The sequence below is a fragment of the Panthera leo genome, chromosome D3, assembly GCF_018350215.1.
Source record: "Panthera leo isolate Ple1 chromosome D3, P.leo_Ple1_pat1.1, whole genome shotgun sequence".
NCBI lineage: Eukaryota > Metazoa > Chordata > Mammalia > Carnivora > Felidae > Panthera > Panthera leo.
This window is the reverse complement of record NC_056690.1, coordinates 31,520,001-31,534,802: the sequence shown is the minus strand read 5'-3', so window position 1 is coordinate 31,534,802 and position 14,802 is coordinate 31,520,001. Positions and strand designations below refer to the sequence as shown.

Here is a 14,802-nt window from a genome sequence, read left to right as displayed (position 1 = left end):
AGAAAAGTATATATCTCGTATATTCCTAATTCAGAGGTATCTGAATTGCTTGAAATTCCTGGAGATAGACTAAAAGTGGAAATGAGGCCTTTTAACCTGTGGGGGCTTATTGGCTTAGAAGCCCTGATAGCTAATTTTGCTCAACTTCCTAGTTACTCAGGAGTGGAAGAACCACGTGTGTGGCTGGCCCTACAGGGCCTGCTTGCAGAGACACTGTCTTCATCTGGCATCACAGGAGCCCTAAGGAATTTAAGCTTTTGCAAAAGATCCAACTGCGTACATAAAAATAAAAAAACTCTTGAATTGTTTACAGATTTTAAAAACCTTTTTCTCAGCATTGAAATTCTCTGAATATTTGAGACTATTAACACCAAACCAACAGTTTTCTCTGGGCTCCTTTTTTCTCTTTCTCCTCAATGCAGATCAGTTTTCTCTGTTGGTTTTTATTCATCTTACTGGTCATAATTGTTATGTTGGTAGAATAAAGAAAGTTCTCCCTTTAAAATAGAACTATGAGAACTTTTTTGGCCAAAAATATTAGAATATTGCTTATTTTAAAATGAGATTAACAAAATGGTAACTGCTACTTTTGAACTCTAGCTTGAAAATGTCTTGGTTTCTTGAAGATATGTAGCTATTTAATACAATTATAACACTGTGGATTTGCTATTATATTGTATATAGCTATCAGGAATTGTGAGTAACAGACTGTAGTGCCTTAAAACCACAAGCATTTTTTCCCTCACATTAAAAACAATTCTGGATGAAGGTAGTAGCATGGGGCCGGTAGAGTGGTAGAGTAGCTCCACTAAGTCCTTCAGGACCCAGGATCTTTCTTTTGGCTCCACCCCCTCTGCACTTAGCTTCCAACTTTAAGATTGCTTCATGGTCTAGGATTGCTGCTGAAACACCACCCATGACATCCACATTGTGGGCTGGACAACGGAGGAAGAGCAGAAGTCTAAAATGATACCTCTTTCCTTTAAAGATCCTTTCTAGAAGCCCTATAAAACACATCTGCAAATATCTCATGACGAGGAGGTCATCATATAACCCTGACCAGAGAGGCTAGGCAGTGTACCCATCTTGCCAAAGAAGGAAGAGGAGGGAGGAATTAAAGCCAGAGAAGTTCATGCCACATCAGGACCTATGACCTTAATTACAATTATGGGTTCACAGGTTGTAGTAGACAGAGCATGTGTTTGGAGGCCAGTGAGGTCTGATTTATCTTAGTCAAGTTATTTAAATTTATGGCTTGGGTAACTTATCTATCCGATGAGCATAAGCATCCCTAGTCTGCACAGTTGTCATGAAAGGACACATGGAAAGGCTCTTGTACCCCACCTTGGTAAGTACCTCAGTCTTAAGAGATGTTAGCTCCACTCACCCTACACCCTCTGCTCAATTCTCTTCATGGGCGCTCAGTTCATAAACATTTTATGAATGGATTGATTTCAGCAGATTAACAGGAGCAAATGCATAATTTGAAAAAAAATGATCATAGGAAAGTAAGAGAAGTTGTGACAGTAATTCATTGTTAGAGGCTTTATTCCCTTGAGATGCTCATGTTAGGTAAGGTCTTTCACTTAAGAAGCCTGGCACGTCATAGAAGCCAAAGTATCCTCTTCCCTCCTCCTTGCCACTGAAATGTTCAGCTCATGCTCCTCAGCCCCAGAAGCTTCTTTCCCTGACCTCTGCCCTCTATTGGCCACCCTCTCCTCCTACAGGCACAGGGTCTCAGACTTGTGACTGAAATATTAGCTTAGCAACAGAACCAACCTTTTAAAGGAATAATTCATTGTACTCTTGTTGCCACAGAAAAAAAAATGCTTATCAGTTGCAGGATAAGTCAATTATAATTGAGTTTTGGGAACCAATCTAATCCATAAGTTGGACCCTGCTTATGTTCACCTTGTTTTAAAAGGAATCTCTTTTATGTCTTTCGAGGAAGAAATATTTTTTTAAATGATTAGCAATACTTTGAGTTAATTTCTCTTTTGATGATAACTGATAATTGTGCCAAAATTTGGTTGAATTGTATTAAATTCTCCTGGAAGAATAATGTAGTATTTATTTTTATTTATTTGTTTTCTTTGTTATGCATAAATGAGTCAAGACAGCTGATCTCCATCACAGTTAAGCTGCAGGGCTTCAGAGATGCATGTTGATGGAAGTGGTGGTTGGTATTTTATTTTGCAGGTGTTTTTTTTTCTTCTTTTCTAAAAGATCATTAGGCCCTTGAAGGGCATTTTCAGTCTAACTGAAGCAAAGATAAAAGGCTGTGATAGAAGATGACATTTTAGTTTGCTCAGCAAACTGACCCTCATAATACTTTATGTCGTACAACAAAGAATTACAGACACATGACCAAGAGGGTCTGAACAATAGGAAGTGGAAATTTGGCTCTGTGTGTGTTTGTGTCAGCCCTACCCTAAGCATTGGGTCTTGTAAAAATGCCGCTACATGGTCTAGGATATAATGACCTTGTCCTGCAGCTCATTGCTTAGACTGCTGCCAGATGGGAACCCAGACATCAGCTATCGTGGGAGCCAGGGAGAGGCAAAGACTCCAGTGAGGATGGGAGAGCTCACAGCACCCTCAGGGCTCTGCCAGGTGCCTTCCTGCCTACTGAGTGGTGGAGAATGGCAGGAATCTGGCAGCAAGGAAGTGGCGTGGCTTTGGCCAAGCAACTTCTTAACTGGGAACTTAATGAGTGAAGACATGCCATTGATCAGCATAGCTCTAGGTACATTTAAAGGGCATTTTCCTGATTTTGTACTTGGAGAGGTAAACGGGGTCTGGCAGGTCTCCTGTGCCCAGGACTGCTTTGAGGTGGGCACTACCCTGGTGACCATAAGGTACAGTCTTGGGCAGCCTTTTTGAAGTGTGGAGTTAGTAAGCATGTCTTCTCTTTCCTTCAGAAAGCTGTCAAAAGCCGAGAAGCACTAAATTGAAACAGAGCTTCCATTTCCCTGAAGCTCACAGCACTGCCAAGGACCCTATATAAAGCACATGAAGCTGAACATGACCCCATAAAGCAAGTATTATTTCTGCCACCTTCACCCGCAGTTCCCTGTGTGGGGGGATTACCAAGAAGCCATGCCTCTTCCATGCCCACTCTATGCCTACTGCTGTCTCTGGTAGCCAATGAGATGAGCACCTGAGCATAATCTTCACCAGAGTCAGAGAAAATGTGTTCTTCTAAAATGATAGGTGATCATTTTGGGTAGTTCAAGGTTGCCTGACACTGCTCACATGTCAGTGTTGCTCAGAATTCTGAAAAGAGTTGAACAATGATTCATAAACTAGAATGAATTCATTAATCATTGTTAAGATGGGTGAAGAATATACAGGATTCATTCTTTAGGCTCAGCCATCATTTTAACTGTTTGGGAGTATAGTGAAATAGGCTTAAAGTTACAGTTTTTTATGATGGATTTCAAATATCAGAAGATATCAGTCCCCCATCACATCCTCCCTCTGGCTACCATCTATGCCAGCTGTCATTCTGTGGTTGTTGAAGGTTAGTTGTGAATTCCCTCAGCTCCTGCACTCTGAATGGTGATCTGAATGTAGATGACAGTGCTTGCAGACCTGGGCTTGGAACAGAAGGAGATTCTGAGAACCCTTCAGCCTTTATACTCATTTTGTGTTTGCCTTAGAAGATTTAGGTATCCTTCAGTCTTTGTCAAGAGGCTCTCTAAATCTTTTGTTGTGTTTCAGTGCACATAGAGTAAGAGACCCCAGAGGAAGGCAGAGAAGGGAACAGTCAGTGGGAGCAAAGTTGATGTGCTTGGAGTTGTTTTATGATTTCTAAGTCATGCCTCTTGCTAATGTTTCTCAATGCCCAGAGTTTACTATCTTTTACCTAAATTAGGGCCACTGAATCCTGGTAATCGGCAGGTGGTGTTTTGGGGTAGCTTGTTATTCATCCAGAAGTGATCATTTTTACATGAACTCTCATAATGGGGAGTTTTTCACTAATACCAGCTGTGAGTGTTCTATCTGAAGGCCTTGCATTTCCCTGTCCTAACAGTAGGAGAACAGAGGGTGCAACATAGCCCAAATAAAATTTGCAAATTCCCAGTGAAGTCTGGGATGCTTGTGTGATAGCTCTATGGATGGAGCTCTTCCTTCCTGTACAGGGTGCTTGTTACAGGACACTGGGAAGGGCACTGTTCAATTGTGAAGGAATTGTTGTTTGCAAATTTTGCTCCACAGTGCTTCTCCTGTAAAGTTTTTCTCAGTTTTTTCTTGGAAATCTTAGGAATATGCTGGGCTACAGTGAGAGGTCACAAGAGTGGATGTATGTTGCTTACATACACTGTAAGCAAATGAACATTGGATTGGAATTCATTTTTTTGTTAGATTGGGGAGGAATAGTTTTTGGTGGAAGGAATACAGTCAGAGAAGCCAACTCATGGTGGAAAGACTGATGGCAGATTCAATTTCACGTGTTTAGAACTTTCTCAGGTAATGAAGGTGAGACCGCAGGTTTAGATTTCCTGGAGGGAAGAGAAGCCAGATATGTTATAGTTGACATGCTCCATGTAATATCCTCATCTCATTATTTTCTGGTCAGGAACTTCATGAAAGAGAAGCTGCATCTTTTCCAGGCTAACATCTATAACCACTTTGAGGTCTGTGGGCTTCATGTGTAGTCTGGGATGGAGACTCTTTGGCCTGTTGATGAAGACATCGAAGTAAGCTTAATTTCTTGATCACCTAGTAGAAGTCTGTATCTTTCAGTCATTTGTAATGCTCACTTCTTGGACAATTGAGAAGGCTTTAATATGACCACATTTGCAAAAGTCCAACTATTATCAAGTTTAATAATGGCTATTCTATCATCTTTTATGTTTACCTGTTACATGATTATTTTTGTATTATTAATAAGTATTGTAGGAAAAAAGCAGAATGTGGCTGGACTACAGCTCTTGGGTGGAGCCAGCCAAGGCAGCACTTCTCCCATGTTGTCTCCAACCCCAGGTAGAGTGGCTCCTCTCCCCACTGTCCACAGTGTGCTGTTTAGAGTCTTGTCACATTGCAACCCATCCACCTGGACATCTTCCTTACCACAGCACTAGCTCCTTTGGGGAAGGAGTGACATTCTGTTCATCTTTGTTCCCCAACCCACACCTGATATCTAAGCCCTCCATAAATGTTTCCTGTACAAGGTGTTGCAGAGCTGCAGAGTATTGTGGCTCTCACTCACACTTTGCCATCTCAGGGTTCACTGTCCTTACTGCCTGAGAGTCCTGGGCATTGATGCTGATGGAGCTCTGGTACTAGGTGCAAGCACTTCCCAGATCACTGCTCTGGGTTGGCCCTCTGAAATGCCAGAACTTAGAAGGGGGTCCCAGTGTGGCAAGTGTTCTCAGAACCTCCTCACAGATTATTGTGAAGTTTTAGAAACAAAGACCTTCCCGCTTCTTTTGAATCAGATTCTACTGGATTCTGACAGTAGCTGAAAGGTAAGAATCCAGAGCTTGTGTCTTTGTTGGGAATATTTGTGTTAGAGACCTCTCCCTTTTTGTTTCTTGTCCCCATACAACATCTCCTTAGAGCACAGAGCTTTTTCAGAAGAAACAGATATGATATATCATCCCATTTGTCTCTTTCCCCAGCTGAGTCACTGATTATACTTTAAAATGAGAAAAACTCCCAGAAATACAAAGGAAACATTTAAAGGGAGGGTTACTATGAAGAAAGTCTCTGGAGAGGATATTTTGTCTCCTAGAAGTTATTGCAGGTGTCAAGAGAGTAGATTCCTTGCCCAATTTCTTGCCCTAGTTTATAAGCCCATCATTTAATGTTTGCCATGTCACATGTCACATTTTAATATTCTGATGTTAAACCTTTCTGATTGAAATAAAAAATTGTTTTAACTAAGCTTATAAGTTGGATGACAAATGCTGTCTAGGGTTAGGCAAATCAAATCCTCATCCTCTTTTCACTAAACAGACTAGATTATCTGCTGTATCTGTGGCACTCTCCTCGGCCCTTTGTCAGAGCTCTACAGTTTGTTGGGTGAGAGAACAAACACACATGATGAGTTAAATCATTATCCAAGGCAGAAGCAGGGGAAAATCTGGTGGCAGTGAAAGGTGGAGTGTTAAGTGAGCGATATCCACAGTGTGGTGTTGGGGTCTCAGGAGGGAGGCCTAGAGGAAGGCCATGAGCACTGCTTAGGGACACCTGCCTCCTTGCTTTCAGCGAGGACATGGTTTTGGAGGAAGAATTGACAACACTAAGCAAAACAATATGTTGTTTCCTGTGGAAAGGAATCCTTAGTATACATTTTTAAAATACTATTGGATGTCTTGACCTGACATTTAACAAATCCTGGTGGCATTTTTGTTTTGCTTTGTGGTTTAGCCTTCTTTTAAGTGTCTGAATTTACATGAGACTGGATTCCTATTTCTGCAAGTTTCAACCCGTGCAATTTGAGGCAGATGTGATAGTAAACACAAACAGGATTCTTAACAGGAAAGTAAACTCTTGGGCATGCTGTTCCATGCCTGCATTGACTGGAAAGAAATTTGATTACTTTGGGAAATGAGACTAATATTTCAGTGGTTGTGTAATGGACAAAGAAAGGCATGATCACCAGCCTTTGAGAATTGAGAGTTAGCTACTCTGCAGTTGCAGTACTGAGTCTCGGAGTGGCTTGCATTGAAATTGGTTTGCTCGCTGTGGGGGAACACCTAGAGATGTCAGTGACAAGGCTTTGCTCAGCTGAGTCCAGTCTTTTTAATGTGGTAAGTTAGAAATATGAACAGAGTGAGTTATGATTCTGTTGACTGTAATTTTAAAAAAGCAATTTTTGAGAAGAATCCTAAGAGAAAACATAAGAAATGAAGACGTTCTTATTCTCTAAAATCTAAAATGTGAATTCGTTCTTAATGATAGTGAAGGAAAGAGAAAAAGTGAAGGAAGAAGAAAGCTTTCGTATATAATATCTCTAGCATTATACAAATTCTCTTTAATGAGAAAATGGAACTTTAATACAGAAAACTACCGGCTGCATTATCAGTTGCAAATTGATTTGCTGTAGGCTAATTCTAATATAGTTTGACTATGTGAGGCATACCTCTTAAGGGAACAAAATCAGGTTACCTGAAAATGGACTCTTACTTTCTAGGTGAAAAAACCAGTAATGACATAGCATAGTTTTATCCTGAGATTTCTACTTACTCCTAAATCATGGATGGGCTCTTCTATTGTTATCTCTAAAGTTGAGCTACCATTTTTATCTTTAAGTAGATACTCTGCATACCTTCCACACCCAAATGAGGCTGGAATGAGAATGAGGAGGGGAAGGTCAGTGCTTTTCTGCTCCTTATTGGTGGGGCAGGAGATTGAGTGGAGGGAATCCATCTCTGATATCCAGTGGTTCTTAACCTTTGAGAATGTGACACAGGCCAACCACTCTCAACGCAGAAAAATGCAAATATACCAAGTTTCATATATAGTTATGAGGTCTGCATACTTCTAAAGCCCATCCATGGATTCTCAGTTTAAAGCACCTGCTGTATACTCAATTAGGTGCCATTTTTTAAATAAAGCAATTGGTTGTATCATCTTTTTGAGAAATGATTACCTTGCTATTATTATATTTTCTAATTTTCATACCTGTTTCTATTCCTATGGAACACCTTGAAAATGTGCCCCAAAGTAGGTAACCTAATCTGAGACCCTGCTTTTCCCAGGAGATGAGAATGACTTCCTACTCTTATCTTGTGACCTTCCAGACAGCGTATCAACACCTCCACCACCACCACCATCACCACTACCTTCTTCTTCACTGCCCTTCTCCAGATAGTGTTTTGTGTGTGTGGGTCTAGATACCAGAGAATGAACTGGAGCGGGGATGGAGGGGGTTGCTATATAGGAAAGAAGAAACACACATAAGTATTAACCTTCAAAGGAAGAGGATACAGTCCCCCCTTGGGAGAAGTGATAGCGATACATAGTGTTTATGGATATGTATTACAGACCATGAAAGCAGCTGAATAAGATGCAGATGCTGGCTTATTAACTAACTGTAATCTATTTAGCTTGGAGCAACTTTTGGTTTCTAATGGGATGAAACACAAGCTGAAATTCAGTGAGGATAAATACAAGAGATCAAAATAAAACTCATGAAAATACAATGACCAGTTTAAAAGTTGTCCAAGCCTTTTTTTGAGCCGAGGATCACAGTGGACCATAAGTTGCTGTGAGTTGGTGATGTAATACTGTGTGCTTAAAATGATAGTGGTGAGTTATGAATGTGAGAAATATACAGAAAATGCATACAAAAGAAGGAATTATTAAGTTATAGTCATTTGATTTTATGTATAGTCTTCTGATTGTGTATGGAAAGTGTTTAAGTGGGCCAGTTCCTTTTTAACAGGAAATCACTTCTTCCCCACTCACTAAGCCCAGAGTGTTCCAGTCTCTCCCAGCCTGGGGGGACCTCTTGCTTCATGAATGACTGGCATGGCTGAAAGGAAGAGAATTCCTTATCTCCACATGTTGGCTGAAGGGCATTCTCTTGGCTGGTGATTGCTGTGGCTGGCAGATGCCAATATAGTTCAGCTATTCCTGGGGCATCCTGAATTTGAAGTTTAAGCTGATGGAGACATGATAACATTAGATTTGGCTTCACAGGCAAAGTCATCGAAAATTCTATGTATAATAGCGCTGAAATGCCACCTTTGCCTTTAGCATGTATTTCAGTTACATATGGATCATAGAGACTTTTGTGACATATCCTGGACACCACTCCACTGTTTGTGATATATTTTTTTCTACAGAGAAATTAGTTCCCATTTCCACATAACTTTTGTGTGTATTTTTGAATTGCAGTCTGTCTGTACATCATCTGGGGGCCATATGTACTTGGCAAGAGTTAGACTTTCCTCTCTGTACAGAGCTGGTGCTGGACACTGTGAGCTGCAAAGTCCCATCAAGTGTTCCTTCTTAAAGCCTCTTATGACTCTCCCTTCCCTTCCTCTGGTTCACCACATGTTAGCTATAAATGAATCTAGGTTATTAATGCTGTGCCTTTCACATATTCTTTGCTTATAAATTTCTTGTTTCTACTGACACCTTTCCTCAGGATGACTTCAGGGGCCTCCTGACCAGCCTCCTTTTTCTAGCCTCTGCTGCATATGCCCCAGCCCCTGCTCCAAAACTGTCAGCATCTTTTCACTGCTGATAGGATAGAGTTCCAACTCCTGGTCCTGAGGTGCTCCACACCAGACCCCAGGCCCCTGAGCTCCCTGCTATTCCAGGAAGGCAGCCTGGCCCCCAGCATGGCTGTGTGCATAACCGCCTCCATTCCTTTGCTCAGTCTCCTTCAACTTTCCCACCCTTTCCAGCCTCTGCAGTCATCCCCGGTCCCTTAGGCTGTCCATGCCTGGGGGTGTAATAGGACCATCTCTCCAGCTGGTTGGTGGGTGAGTCCTCCAGCTCAGAGATGTGTCTCCATCTGCCGAATTCTCCAGCATCCCCCCCACACACAACATAAGAGGGTGCTCAGTGAGTGTTGGCTGCTGCTGACAAAGATGCTCTTGGAATAAGCTTAAACGATGACAGGAACATTACTTCAGCTATTGGGAGGACTCTTCTGGAACCTGCAGATGATTAGTGCTGGAGCGGCTGCTTAACAGAGGCACAAGATGACTTTCCCCTCCCTTGATCTCTCCTGGGACTGACCACCCTTCATCTCTTCTCCTGGTTGACTGGATCATGGCCTTGTAGAGAGTCAGGGCTCTGGACCTAATAATGGTCACCAAGGATTTTATATTTTCCTGGCTTATGAAACCATTAAAATGTCTTTAACTATAGTTCTGTTTTTAAGGGAACCCTTGGCAAAGAGAAAAGCAGCATCACTCAATTATTACAAGTTCACCGTTGTTGTTGTTTTTTTTTAATATAGCACATAACTTTTAGTTCTGAAATTGGTTAACTACAGGGTTACCAAGTGGTTAATACCTGGATTTGTGCTCTGTGTAATATGTTTCTGCTGATCTGTTTTTCTTGTAGTGCAGTTTTTACAGGGGCTTGTCTCTCATTTTCTGTCTCCCTAGTAAACTGTCTGGAGACAGTCTAGCGTATTTCAAACAGCTGAGCTACTTGCATTCTGTCTTCTCTGGATAGACTCTTCTAAATTCTTTGGAGCCTTCTCTCTGGGAACATGAAAAAGGGACTCGTGCAGTTATAAAAAGAAACTAGAGATCATCCAGCTATAAAATTGCATCTTAGCATTAGCTTCTGTTTTGTCTACCATTCATTTTCTATTCATCCTTTTCTAAAGTTTGTCCAGCAATTTGAACCTGGTAGTTTTAGTTCTGTGGTTTCTATTGGCTCCCAAACACTTAACCGGTGTTTAAAAATAAAAATTGCAAAGCCATACTGGTGAGTGTGTGAGTAGGCAGAGGCTGAGGACTCACTGCACTACTGGCATCTGAGCACTCTGAGCCTGGCTGCCATGCTTACTAGGTCTGGTGTGCACGGGTGTGTGTGTATGCTTGTGTGCGTGTGTGTGCAAGCATATGCATGTGTGTGAGTATGTGTGTAAAGGGCAGGTCACACCATTTGACAGTTTAGAGCTTTTCTTAAAATGCATGTATCTTTTCATGATTTACTCCACACTGAAATGATCATGGCCTTTGAGGGTTGGAGTCACTGAGTCACTGGCACTAGCTAGTTATGCATCTTTAGTCAGGTAACATACTGCTCAGCCTCAATATCTTCCTCTCTCGAAGTGTGCATAGTGAATCCTGGCAAAAGTAAGAGAAAAGAAAAACCAAAAAGGCATAAAGTGGTTGGCACAGTGTGTGGCACAGAAGCATCTAGCAACCAGCAACCACCCTTTACCTTCGAGCTGCCTGAAGGGCGTGAAGCTACTGGGGAGAGAAGGAGAAGGGATGAGTATGTGTCCCTATCTCTTCTGTGCTGGGTACTGTGTTGAGCCCTGTGTGGGTGTTCTGAGCAGCATACTGGTAGTTGCACAATCAAAGAATTACATCTAAACCTCCCTTTGAATGTGAATTAACTCAAGAGGAGCATGCTATTTCAGAGCGAATGTAATTCTTTCTCAGGTGTCCGTCCTAAGACCAGCAGTCAGGCCTAGAGGAGAGTAGCTTATATGCAGCTCTTCTACTTTGTCCACTTGGTTCCTGTGAGTGGGTGTGATGAGGCATTTGACAACATGTGGGTTTCAATACCCTGTACCCCCTGGGCTGAATGCCTGAGACAACATGGTGGGCAACAGCCATCAGCCTGGGCCCATGTTCTCACCAGCTCACCCCTGGGCTCTATCCCTAAATGGCCCACCTCTCATGTGGCCTCACTTCATTTCAACATGTGTCTAAATCAAACCTTGATACACTTCCTGCTTAGGAGCTCTCTTATTTGTATTGTTATTTTTAATTACTTTACCTATACTGTAAGACTGTGAGTTGTAGTGTAGTTCATATTCTAAGGTTTAATACTACTCAGAGTGGGCTATTTGCTATCCCAAAACTAGTTTCTCTAGCTGTAATATCATCGAATCCTATAAATCCTATAAATATATATAACTTAAGATTTCAAAGTACTTCCTTTGTATGATCTCATTTTTTCTAAAACAGCTCTGAAATAGGTAGAGGAAATGTCGTTTGCCTACATTTGCTGAGGACAATGTTAGGTACAGAAAGGATGGCAAACTCACCGAAGGACTCCCAGTTCCTGGGGCCATGGCAAGAACTGCTCTCCTGATTCCCATGTGTTTGGTGAGTGCCCTTGGATGCTGAACTGTCTGAGAAGGATGTGGCTCAGGCACTGCCTTTCAGATGCTTAGAATCTAGTTAATAGTCGTAGAAAACTGGCTTAGGAACCTAAGTAAGTTGGGAAAATGGTAAGTTTTATTAGAGTTCTAAAAAAAGAAAGCAGCTTGGCCCCTAAGGTATTTGGGGGGACATTTTATCTTTACCACCTTCAACTGAGAAATGAGATTTTAAGAGACATTGTTATTTATCCAAAGACACACAGAGTAAGAGACTAGGTGGCTTGACCACTGATGTGGTTTCTCACTCATTGACTCTCTTAACAAGTAGTTGTATGTGCCCCCCATGTGCCAGGGGTGCTTGAGTCATTGTGGGTGGGCCATCTCTGCCATCACAGATGTCTGCCAGGGGTCATGCCCCGGTACAGGGTTCTGCTGCCCTGTACCAAGGCCATGGCCTTGCTGCCAAAGTTTCATCATGGTTTTCTGGCTTTGCCTGTGGTTTTCTTTGGGGCTCCTCTCAGTTCCACAGTTTTGGTGTGTCCCTGGGTTTAATAAATATTATGCTGAGAGAGAAGAGAATTGAATTGGTAACCACTTTATGCCACACTCTGACAACCAGGAGTCCTTTTTGACACCTGCTTCTTCCTCTCCCGCCAAGTCCTATCTTCATACTTCTGTGTATTTCCATGACCACCTGCCCTCTCTTCCCACTCTACCATGGCTCATGGCTTCATCTCCTCTTCCCTGGAGTACCACTAGGCTTGTTAACCCATCACCCTGTCCTCCTCTCATCCACTTCCCACACAGCACATTCTCCATAGAACTCAGTTGACCTGAAGCCCAAACTGGATCACATAACCCCACCCTCTTCAGTAGCTCCCCCACCTATAGGATCTGGAGTCTGCATCCACCTTGTTTAGCCTCTTGGTCGTAATGCCCTGGCCATGTCACATTGCTTAGAGTTGCCCCAGAAAGATCGTGCTCTTTGCCATCTCAAAGCCTTTGTTTCACGGTAGTCATTCTCTGTTGGAATCTGGTCCTTTTCTCCCCTCCCTCTTTCATCTGACTAATTGTTTCTTATTTCTTAATACTCAGATTAATGGCCACCTCCTCCAGGAATCCTCCCAGCTCTCTCTTCCTCCTACCGGCTAGGTACTTCCTATCTGTTCGTACTCTGGGCTGTAATATCTGCATACACCTAGATTCTAACAATCATTTTATGCCCCCCCTGTCCCCAGCAACTCCAAGCTTCTCTAAGAACAGGAACTTGTCCATCTTATGCTCATCAGTGACTAACATCGTGCCTGGTACTCATGAGGCTTTAAGAAACGGATGGACCATTGGGTGGCTAGGAGGAGGGATGCCTGCAAAAGTGATCTCTCCTCATACCTGTTCTTTGTTAACTCTGGACCAGTGGTTACATATCTCTACTTCTTTTAGTTATGTTTAATTTAGGATAAATTGAATTTAAAAGCATGTAGTGGGGAACAAAGTGAAGAATATATCTGAGAATCATGTTGCAGCAAGTGCCTTAAAATCTGTCTCCTGATTCATTATATAACCAGGATAAATCATAATTGTCCAAATCCCTCAGAGCTTTCCTTCCAAATGAAGTGATTAACTTCTGCTATAAACTTCCTTTGGTCCGGGCTTCAGGCTTTGTGCTGGGCTTGACAGCACTCAAGCTTTCCTGCATACGTGGGCATTTAGATTGTCCTTATCCTTTGGTTCTACCGCTTGGTGAAATATTCGATAACTAGGACAGAGCTTATCTTACACACGGCTGAGCTGACAAATATGGCAGTCTTTCAGGGAAAAGGCGAATGCAGACGAGACCCCTTCCCTGGCTGGAATAAGAATGAGCCTCATGCTTGTCTGGCCCCATTGCCGATGGTCAAATGCACTCGACACGATTTCCATAGCATCCAGACAGCCTGAGTACCTAATATCTACCTGTCTAGTCGATACATCAGCTTTGCTGGAGAGAGAGCAGGAGTTTGTCACAGGGTCTCATTTCTAATGCATCAGGAACAAATCTGTTACCAGCTTTCTTTATTCTGGCATAAATGCTGTAAGCTGCATTAATTTATTATCTTCGGTGGTAAATAACAGTGCCTTCTGGGTTTTGTTTTAAAGGGGGTCTTTTTAAAGCTTTTAATGTCAAGGTGAAGAGAAGGGAGAAGAAACGGATTGTGTCTGACCACAGGGATTAGCAGCTCACTCCAGGTGAAGGGTGTCCACACGTATTAATGCACTAATGAGCAAGAAGGTTCATTTTGATGATTAGTAATTTTGGCAACATAACTTCTGTCCCAGATTTGATTAAGCCTCTGTACAGACTTCCTCTTCCAGGAGATTATCTTTCAAATGCACATTTGGTTTCCCTCCCCCTTTAAAGCCCATTAGGAAAATTAAAACATTTAATTTTGGTGATGAATTTTACTGATGCAGACAACTGCTCTTCCAGATTCTCTCCAAATGTAAGCACAATTGCTACATCAACTAAAATATCTGTTACTTAACACAGACTGGTGTTAAATTGTGTGGAGATTGCAGATTCCTGGTAATATATTACAGAATAATAAACCCTGTGTTAGAAGAAAATATCTCAACATTGAACCAAGCCATTGCGACAGATCAACTAGAGGAGCTAAAAGTTAGCTAATACCTGTAAACTTACTTTCTGCTAAATGGAGGTTTGGTTTGATTTACCTCAGATTTACCCTGCTTCTTCCCTTAAAAAAACTTATCATAAATACTTCATACTGCACAAAGTAGCTAATACCTGAATAACTGATGAATTAAAGTGAATGAACAAACTGAAAGTGTGGCAAAATCCTTGAGGCTAAAGTTGCTGTCATTTAGGTGTTGAAAAAAGTACCTAGTAAAGAATAGAAGCCAAGAAAGGTTCTGAGTCACAGTATTTTGTCTTTTCTCTACTAGCCAAGTGAGTCAGATCATGATAGCAGTTGTCCCATTGTAAGGAAAGCCTCAGAGCCCTGAAATACACACACACACAATCTCTCCTCCCCTCCCCTCTC

At 41.9% G+C, this 14,802-nt stretch overlaps 1 protein-coding gene across 7 annotated transcripts in view; it reads left to right on the top strand.

Annotated features, from left to right (window-relative positions):
* LDLRAD4 (low density lipoprotein receptor class A domain containing 4) overlaps positions 1–14,802 on the top strand; it is a 180,125-nt gene that overhangs the window by 106,493 nt on the left and 58,830 nt on the right. Inside the window, exons 1-2 of one of the 7 annotated variants that reach the window (XM_042910175.1) lie at positions 4,588–4,703; positions 11,625–11,765. The exons of 4 other annotated variants lie outside the window; for them this stretch is intronic. The gene's annotated coding sequence lies outside the window, so the exon portion shown is untranslated. Of the gene's footprint in view, positions 1–4,587; positions 4,704–11,624; positions 11,766–14,802 lie in introns of those variants that run through there. 2 more of the 7 variants (XM_042910177.1, XM_042910183.1) reach the window with 2 other exon arrangements.